The sequence below is a fragment of the Panicum virgatum genome, chromosome 1N (genome assembly GCF_016808335.1).
Source record: "Panicum virgatum strain AP13 chromosome 1N, P.virgatum_v5, whole genome shotgun sequence".
Lineage (NCBI taxonomy): Eukaryota > Viridiplantae > Streptophyta > Magnoliopsida > Poales > Poaceae > Panicum > Panicum virgatum.
This window is the reverse complement of record NC_053145.1, coordinates 65,162,630-65,171,871: the sequence shown is the minus strand read 5'-3', so window position 1 is coordinate 65,171,871 and position 9,242 is coordinate 65,162,630. Positions and strand designations below refer to the sequence as shown.

The 9,242-nt window shown below is 43.2% G+C and overlaps 1 long non-coding RNA gene across 2 annotated transcripts; it reads right to left on the bottom strand.

Moving 5' to 3' along the window:
• Window positions 1-4,491: 4,491 nt before the first annotated feature.
• Window positions 4,492-8,415, bottom strand: LOC120657546. 2 transcript variants are annotated; one of them, XR_005668235.1, is made up of 3 exons: window positions 7,564-8,415; window positions 6,385-6,453; window positions 4,492-6,157 (listed from the first exon to the last, which is right to left on the bottom strand). It is a non-coding gene; the product is annotated as an uncharacterized LOC120657546 (long non-coding RNA). The 2 variants fall into 2 exon arrangements; XR_005668234.1 differs by having other exon boundaries at window positions 6,385-8,415.
• Between the last annotated feature and the right edge of the window lie 827 nt (window positions 8,416-9,242).

The window sequence follows — 9,242 nt, the reverse complement described above, 5'->3', positions numbered from 1 at the left end:
TGCTAGCTTGGGAGCTCGCTGCTGCCGTTGTCGAGGGCGAGCGGCAGGGAGCGAGCTGCCGCGCCGCCTCCGCCTAGCCGCTCCGGTCCACGCACCTTGCCGCGCCGCGCCGCCGCCGCCGACTAGCCTTGCTGCTCTGCTCCGTCGCCGCCGCCCGCTCCGCCCAACAGCTCCTGCCGCTACGCCGCTGAGCTCAGATCTAGGGGAGAAAAAAGAAAAGAGGAAAGGGAGAATAGAAGAAGCTGAAAGGGTGGAGAAAGCGGTGGACACTAGTCATTTGCGCGGCTTGTGGGGGCCACCCACGTGCTCTCGCATCGACCGCACCGAGGGCAGTTAGCGGTCAACCGCAAAAGCAGGTTTCCAGGTCACGACTCGCCAACACGTAGGGGGCAGACAGCTCACACCCAGGGACAGGGAGGGGAAGGAAGGAGGGGGAGCAAACGCGGTCGGCCGGTCGTCTCGTCCCCCATGTGCCTCACCCGCACCGCGCTCTGCCGCTCCCCACGGCCATCGTCGTCCGTCGGCCGCGGAACCGACGGCCGCGGATCGGAGACGGCAATCCCGCGCGGGAATCGCGCGTCGGCGCCATCGGTGGTGGGCCAGCCAGCTTCGCGTACGCATCATCACGGAGCATCTCGCTGCAGCCCCTGAATTTTGGTTGGCCTGGTTTCAAAAACCGTATTCGAATTCATGAGCAACCGCGTGTGATGTGACTTTGGACGAACTCGGTTTCAATTTTCACGTATGGTCTCCAGCTTTGTACTAGTACAAAGTACACGGCCTAATCTCAGCACAGATGGTAAAGATAATTCTAACAGTACTTGATTTTGCTTGCAATGTTGTATTACACCGGATATCCCCTTCTCAAGCTCCAGCACAGAGAAAAGAGCATGTTTCTATCTATCTGTCACTCAAATTCGCGCCGCGGGGTGCAACAGCATGTCGTGAAGACATGACGCAACTAGTGAATGACAGGTGGCGCTATCATGCATGCACTGCGCCCGATCATGCCCGGGGTCCACGCGACAGTGCTACAGCTCGAAGCAGCATTGCCTTCCAAGGAAGGATTCGTCAGGCCAGCCCGCAATCCTGCTTTCTGTTCCAAAATATAAGTATTTGTTGACTTCTGTTCATTATGTTTGACCATTCGTCTTATTCATAAAATTTATAAAAATATTATTTATTTTGTTATGACATGTTTTATCATCGTATATATTTGAAGAGTATCTTAATTGTTTTTATTTTTTCTCAATTTTTTTTGAATAAGATGAGTGGTCAAACATGATCAGCAGAAGTTAACAAACACTTATATTTTAGGACGGAGGTAGTACTATTATGTGCGTGTGGCCTCATCGAGTCATCCGCTTGTGTTCAGACGACTGACGACCGATCAGGTGATGGTGGCATTGCAGCCCCATGCCCCACCTCCTGCACACCCACAGCTAGCTTAGCTTTCGCCAACAATTCCAATTCCTCTCCCCCTCCTGCGCAACTGGTGATTTGCCGCATCGATCACGGCGGGCGTACTCGCCAGCTCCCTGCACAATGCAACAGCTTAACTGAAAAATGAAGACCAGAAGTCGACTGTCTAATTGCCACGACAAACGACCTCCGGCACTGAATTCTCGTTACGCGCCGCGTCGTAGTCACGCAATATATATATATATATATATATATATATATATATATATATATATATATATATATATATATATATATATATGTGCCAACGTATCTAGTGCAAACCAAGGACCTCGTGCAAACCCGTGCAAACCTATTAAACAAAGTTTTAAAAAATTCTGAAAAAAATCATGAATGTTCTTCTCAGCTTACCTCATCTATATATAAAATTTCATGGTCAAATTCGTCTTACTCTAGAAGTTACAAAAAAGACAAATTTTCTGACAACAATAATGGTTCAAATGCATCTCAAATTTGTCTTTTTTGTAACTTCTAGAGTAAGACGAATTTGACCATGAAATTTTATATATAGATGATGTAATCTTAGAAGCACATTCATGATTTTTTTCAGAATTTTTTGAAACTTTGTTTAGTAGGTTTGCACGGGTTTGCACGAAGTCCTTGGTTTGCACTAGATATGTTCCCTATATATATATATATATATATATATATATATATATATATATCGTGACACAGGCAGATTGCGCGGACGATTAACATGCGCCACGGAATTCGAAATGGAGGGATGGAGCAATCGGCGGTGCCGCCACTGGCGTAGTTGGAGCTAGATGTCGGGGATGGTCCGCCATTGCCACGTCGCTGTCACGGCGGATTGCTTGCTTTGCTAGTTGCCTGTATGTTAGGTGCAGAGACCCCCCCGGCCCGGACAGAGCAGTGTCGTGGGAATTAAGAACCAGGCTGATGGAACGCCACGGGGGGACCCCGTGATTAACTTAGCGCGAGGTCGTGGCGATTGGGTGAGGGGGGTTTTGGACGCTTCCCCCGACGGCTGCCGATGGCGACCCCGTTCCCGTTCCGTTCATGCATCGCTGTGCTGGTTTATACTCCTAGCGCGCTGGTGGGTCCCGCCCGCGCATGGCCCCGCCGCGCGCTTTGCCAGCTGGGAGGGGCGTGACGCCCCCTGCAACACTGACCTGGCATCGCCCCTGAATCCGACGTGCCACTTGCAGGCGCCCGTGGTGACAGCCTCGCACAAGCTGACAAGCTGTCGCCGTCGCCGTCTCGCCACGCAGGACGGGCTGATGGGTGCGCCACCGGAGTCGCACGACTCACTCGCTACTGCCCGTTGCCACATCGTAGTCAGGCGGAACAGGCATACTAGGAGCCATTTGGTTACCGACAAATTAGTATGATCACTGTATGTGCCTGCAAGCCACAAATGCTAACGAAAAATATCGGAATTCGTAGACCAAAGGGGAGAGAAAAAAAAAAAGAATCTGAATTTTGCACGCATGGATGGTAATGTGCTACGAGTACCTTTAATTTCTCTATGCACGTACAGGTACGGTGCTCTGAGGCTACCTGAAAGTCGGTATTGCTTCTAAGATACGGCTAGCTCATCGCTGTCAAATACTGACATTTTTCAGTTAGTTAGGAGCATTAGGTGATGAAATTTGGGCCAGGAGTCGCATGATCAAGCATAGAGAGCTATGATTGTTTTAAGAGGAAAATGAAAAGGGACAATATATAGAAAACATGGGATCACGTTGGCTGCATGTGCCGCAAGACTCGTCTGGTCCTACCAAGACCGAGCGACCAACTACTAAGATAGGTCTGTTGCGCGCATAAACAAATCAATCAAAGGGGAAGCTTTAACTTTATATATGTTTCTTTGATAACTTTGAAAAAACAGAAAGAAAAGATAAATTGATACACTAAAGGTTGACCATCCCTGGCAACATTCCGAGCACTACTTACCTAGATACAACTCGATGCACTTTTACTAAATATTTTCCACGCAAAAAAGCTTTAATAAATCATTACAACAAAGATATCTATATATGTTTGATCTCCAGAGGGCATTAGTTGCTATGGAGTTTCTTTGTTCAAATAATTGAGATCTTTGTATATGATCGCACGCCGAGTGCATATTTTCTAAGTTCTTTTCAAGCTATTTTGGAGATTCTCTTTCTCGAACTATACTCTTCCCGCAGCTAACAAATGGGAATCCAAGTACAAGCAAAGCAAAGCTTGGGTCAGGGAAAGAACGAAAGAAAGAAAGGGAGCGTCGGTCGTCACGTGGGGATGCTACTGGAGTAGTATATTCTAATCACTCCACTAATAAATCCCGCTGCAGGATTATACAACAATAATAATGCTCGTACAGTACAAGACTTAGAACTGTTGCAGAGTGAATTCAGGCATTGGTGATGATACCTATGCCGCGTACGACCCGTTCGAAGCACCGGTCCATGCGACGCCATGCCCCCGAGCCAGCGTCGGCCGCCGACACCGGCGACTCCACCGGCCGCAGCCCGCGCCCGGCACAGGCGGTCGCCGGTGCGCAGGCCGTCATGTTCGTTCCTAGATTGGTTTATTCACGATTCTGCCTCGGGATTTCCACCGCGGCAGAGATGTCAAATGGTCCCGGTCAAATCACCCCACCCAACCACATTAGCAGAGGAATTAATTATATATATCATATCGGTTACGTTGCTGCCGGATCTTCAAACAAAAATGGTTCTAGAAAGAATAGAGGCCCACGACGTGGTTCCTAGTATACGAGTGCTTGACAAATGTGTGCACTACAGCTGCAGCTCACTTCTTAAGCTGTTGCTGGTATGCCATATGTGCCACATGAGAAGTCAAGGAGAAAGACACTGACAAAATGCCCTGACTTCGATCCCATGTTTTTAAACCAAAATGCTATCCAATCAGTAGAAATTCCATCAAATATACTTCCTCTAGTCAAAATTACTTGGTTATATATAGTTTGCTGCGGCCCGAGTAACATTTTAGAGCCAGTTGATCTCCTCAGCTGATCTTGCATTTTTAACAGTAGCATGCATGTGGACTGTGGAGTATACTCTTACTAAAATACAATTTTCGCCGATCTGAATCTCAAAGGCAATGTATGTGCCTAGTGAGAGCATAATGGTGGCCACAAAAGGGAGACAAAAATGATGTGAAAATTCGTTGAGTCACATGCTTTAACCACGGATCTATCTACCATGTTGGTGCTTGTGTGTAGAGATGATGAGAGGGGTGGTGGGCTTCCAGGACAATGCAGGTATGCATCCCATGTGAGATGTTTGTTTATTCAGTTCAGGCCCATGCACCTGCTCTCCTACTCTCTTCCCCACCCTACCCACTCACCAGAAAAATCTCTTCATTTCCTCAATGAAACCAGGCCAGCGGGCTCTGCACAAAAACGTTACCGGCAATGCAATGCTCCGACAGCCATACAATACAATTCAGAAAGGCCATTACCAGGTTGGTGTCAAACAGCATCCAAGACCGCACGCAGAACCCCGGCCAGTTGCTACCACCCTCTTGTTAGCATGCAACAGTATCAGGACGCATTCAGTTTTTTAGGATTGAAGCTTTGCTACCTGTATGATTGTACGAACAAATGATTAATCAGCTGATCAGGAAATCAGAGCAGAAAATGCTCAATGGAGGAGCAGCTCCAAACATACATGGATCCAACTGAAAGTTCTGTACAAAGCATCATGTACTTGCACATTTTGAAAATATCCTCGAAATGCAATAATTGAACATATTTAGAATCCCAAACAGACGGAAGCATATATAGCAAAATCAATATCAGTGTTCGCTCGCTTCCTACTTCAGTTGAGAAGTGTTTGATCACACTATGTTAGATGTCATTGATCAAATCGAAAGTTCCCTTTTGCTTGCCCTTGTTACCTATGCAATTAAATACCATCACCCTTGCTTTCTCCAGAAAGGCTAAAGGTGAAACACACGCTTTTGCTTCCAATCCTAATAAAAGGAAATTCATATAGAGCTCACCATTTTCTTACGAAGAATCAATTCACCATTCTCATGGACTTCATGAAAAAAAAACAGCAATAGACCTCGAGTGAACTATATTAACTGCCCTGAATGGCTATGATGCATTGTGTTTTCTTTGGAAGTTGTAAATAGACCAAGGTTTCCTCATATTTTACATAGTTAACTAGGTTCATGCTTGTGCATTGCTACGGGTGGCAAAAGATTTTCAGCGCAATGCACAACATAGGTAAAATAATATTGATCTTAGCAAACATATTTTTTGAGATTAATTTATTTACATAATAGTGTCAAAGCACAAACAAATCATGTGAAAATATGGATAATCAAGTATGTGGTTTAAATTAAAGCAAGCACAACCTATTTTTTAGTTTTGTGAAACCCCATTAAAATTCAAAATTATATAGCTCAAAACGGGTATTTCTTCATTTCTAAAAATAATAATCTCATTAGATCACAACTAACAATATACAAGACGGTGGTAACAAAAATGTTCCACTGATGAACACATGAATGTTGTGGAGAGCAAACAAGAGCTTCAGCTAAAAAGCACCCCCATAAATACCCATTGAAACGACGACACTCGATGTCTTTAATCAAAATCCCCCAATCATCTTGTCAGCAAAGATACTTCCCTATGCAGCTTCCATCCCTGTAGACTCAGTGACAACACACGTCCAAGTAAACTGTACATATATGTAGGCTGTTTCACAAACACATGATAAACAAGTTAGCGAGCTACAATACCTGAACAAACACTTGATGATTAACAATACATATCACTGAATTAGTGCCTTTTTTAAATATTGTACCAGCAGTCCGGGTCATCACTAAATGACTGCAGAGTAAGCCCCTGAATCAAATCTCTATCCTAATGGTGATGATGTATTGAATATCACTGATGGACGATGGTGTGTTGAGGTACAGTACCAGCTGCTGCAAGTTCAATTTCCACCTCACATACCATCCCAAAACAAAAGGATTGATCAGTCTCGGAACCTGTTTGATTAATTGCACATGACAATCTCTTTTAGATTTCAGAACCAAACAATGTATTGCACTGTCATTACAGTATGTTGCTTATGTTCCATGATTGAAGTATTTATTCTATTATTTTAATTTTTAAAGTAGTAAAAGGTAGCCCAGTTTAATTCATGCACAGGAAACAAGTCCAATTACCAATTGCAAAATGTTTATATTTATACCTCAAACTAAGGATCTCTGAGTATGTTGGTAGAGATTTGGTTCTTCCTTTACAGTAGAAAAATTGGTTGAACAACATCATAACCACTAAAAACTAAACATATTATAGCTAAGTGAAATATAACCAGCCAAGCCTCCAATTCGGACCAAATATACATGAAACCCTTATGGATTGACCCTAGAATAAATGCGCAGAGGGGATCAAACCACAGAACACCAAGGTAGCAGCAGGGAACAACAATGATGACTTAACTGAAACCATTCAAATATATTCAGTTAACTTATAAAGCCAAGATTTGATAGAAGTTCAACACAAATTGATAGATAGAACTCTGAATGAATCAGATACAAGTGAAGAGTGATGGCAGTGTACAATCAAAATAATTTTTCACATTAGATGACAGCGTGCAACCAAAATAATTTTTCAAGCCAACTGAAACAAACCAACTTTACATGCAGACCCCAGATGCTGAATTTGAATTAAAAATAAGCAATTCAAGTCAGGGCCCTTTTTTTATTTGCAATAGAACTATAGACGGGATTAGGATTAGAGCACCATGGAAGGGCCGTCGCAGGCAGCAGTATCAGGAGCCAGTCCTATTTGGTCCGGGATTAATTTTCAGACAACATTTGACATTTCCAGATCAGAGAACCATCTAAGAAATAACCAGCTGGTGCAACAAGCACGCCCCGCACTGACAGGCACATGTAAGAAGAAGTGAACCAATGGTAATAATGTAACTTGCTCAGGCAATAATATGTTGTTCCAACGCACTCACATGCAAGAAGCAGAATTAATACCAACAATACAAGTTAACAAAGGCGCATGAGATTTTGAAAAGTCATACTGTCACCAACACCCAAGAAAAAGATGAAGAGAGTGCTTCAAATTTCAGGACCACATACCTGTAAGCCTGAAACAACATCATCAACTTATAAATAAAAGATATCCCAAGAATAATATTGACTATAATAGCTCTTATCTACTAGCCAATATTGCTGCTTGCCAATGTCAACATACTACTTATCATAGAAAGCACACCTGAGCAACACTGTATTAGAATCAGATCATGGGATACCCTGCAGCATTGTTTTGCATAATATGATTGTATGAATAATTAGAAGCAAAAAAGAAAATCAGAGCAAATATCATCATCCAGACACCAATCTCATATGCTAAGCATTATGTGATGTGCTAAAATTACCCAATAGTTATAGCCAGAATAAATGGCACATAGAAATAGCACACGGCCAGAAAATTGATAAAGGACATTGTAGAATCATGGTAATTTCGAAAGGGCACTGAAATTGACTTTATGTGCTGCTGCACACTGCAGTACTGCAGATCCTAAGTTATTGAGACTAATGGCATCTTTTCTTTGCTGTTTTTCGTTCTAGTACAAGAACAAAGTGACACATGAAACAAAAAGAATCATCAAAGAGACAAAGACCATAGCAATTACATGGTTTTACTAATTATTCAGTTCTATGAGTCGCAATGCATCGGTGGCCACTGCAGTTTCCTCAGAAAAGAAAACTTAGTCTTTATACAGCTATGTGCTCCATTATGCAGTCTTTGAGTCTGATCTGAGCTACGATCACTTTAAATGCAGATTCCATCTGACTGTGAAGTGCAATATGCTTAAGTAGCACTACTTTTTACTGATCATATATCTGTTGTCGACAAGCAAGTACTACTGAATAAATATGCTTATACAGCTATATGCTTAAGTACTATATTAATAGAACATTTTCTCGTGATGCATGCAACAACTGTTTCTCCTAACATGAGGTAATGTGACTTTTTTTGTTTCTCCCAACGTGAAACGCAACATGTCATAGCAGGGTTGAGGAAAAATTGTGCAAAAAATATATCAACACCAACCCAGGCATGTGACAACAAAGAGAAAACCTCCCAGATTACAAAGGACCTCTTAAGACGACCGCCAACGGGGCAAACAAAGATGGACTGATAAAATAAACGAAGCAACTCTCAGGATGTTGCGCGCGCCAAAAGCTTTAATGAATCAGCACCAGCTTAGTATTCCTCGGCGATGCCTCCCTCGGGTGGAAAGATAGAGCTGCTCCTTTCAGTACCTCAGCGCCCGCTTGTAGTTCCACCCGATCCTTCGGTTTTTGCATACCTGTCTAATAACAAATGAAAGAAGAAGCCATGCAGACAATCTCAGTAGGAGATTTAATGCTCTTTTGTTCAAAGCAAGAAAGTTTCCTTGCCCTCCAAATTGCACAACATATTGCTGCCAAACCCACCGAGTGGATATGCTTGTGGTTTGGAAGAAAAGCATTAGCCCAAAACCAGAATTGCTCAAAAGAGTTGGGTCTGCAAACAACCCCCACAACATGAGCCACCAGGCTCCAGATGTATCTTGCTATAGGACAATCAAAAAATAGGTGCAGCATCGACTCCTGCGCTGGGTAAAAACAATACATATCATCTTGACAGTTTCTTTTGGACAGATTATCTTTTGTGAGGATAGAATTTTGTTGGCATAGCATTTTTAGAGGCATCTTAGCTTTACAAATCTTTTGTTTGGTTCTTTAGTGAGATTGCAACAGAGGTGCAC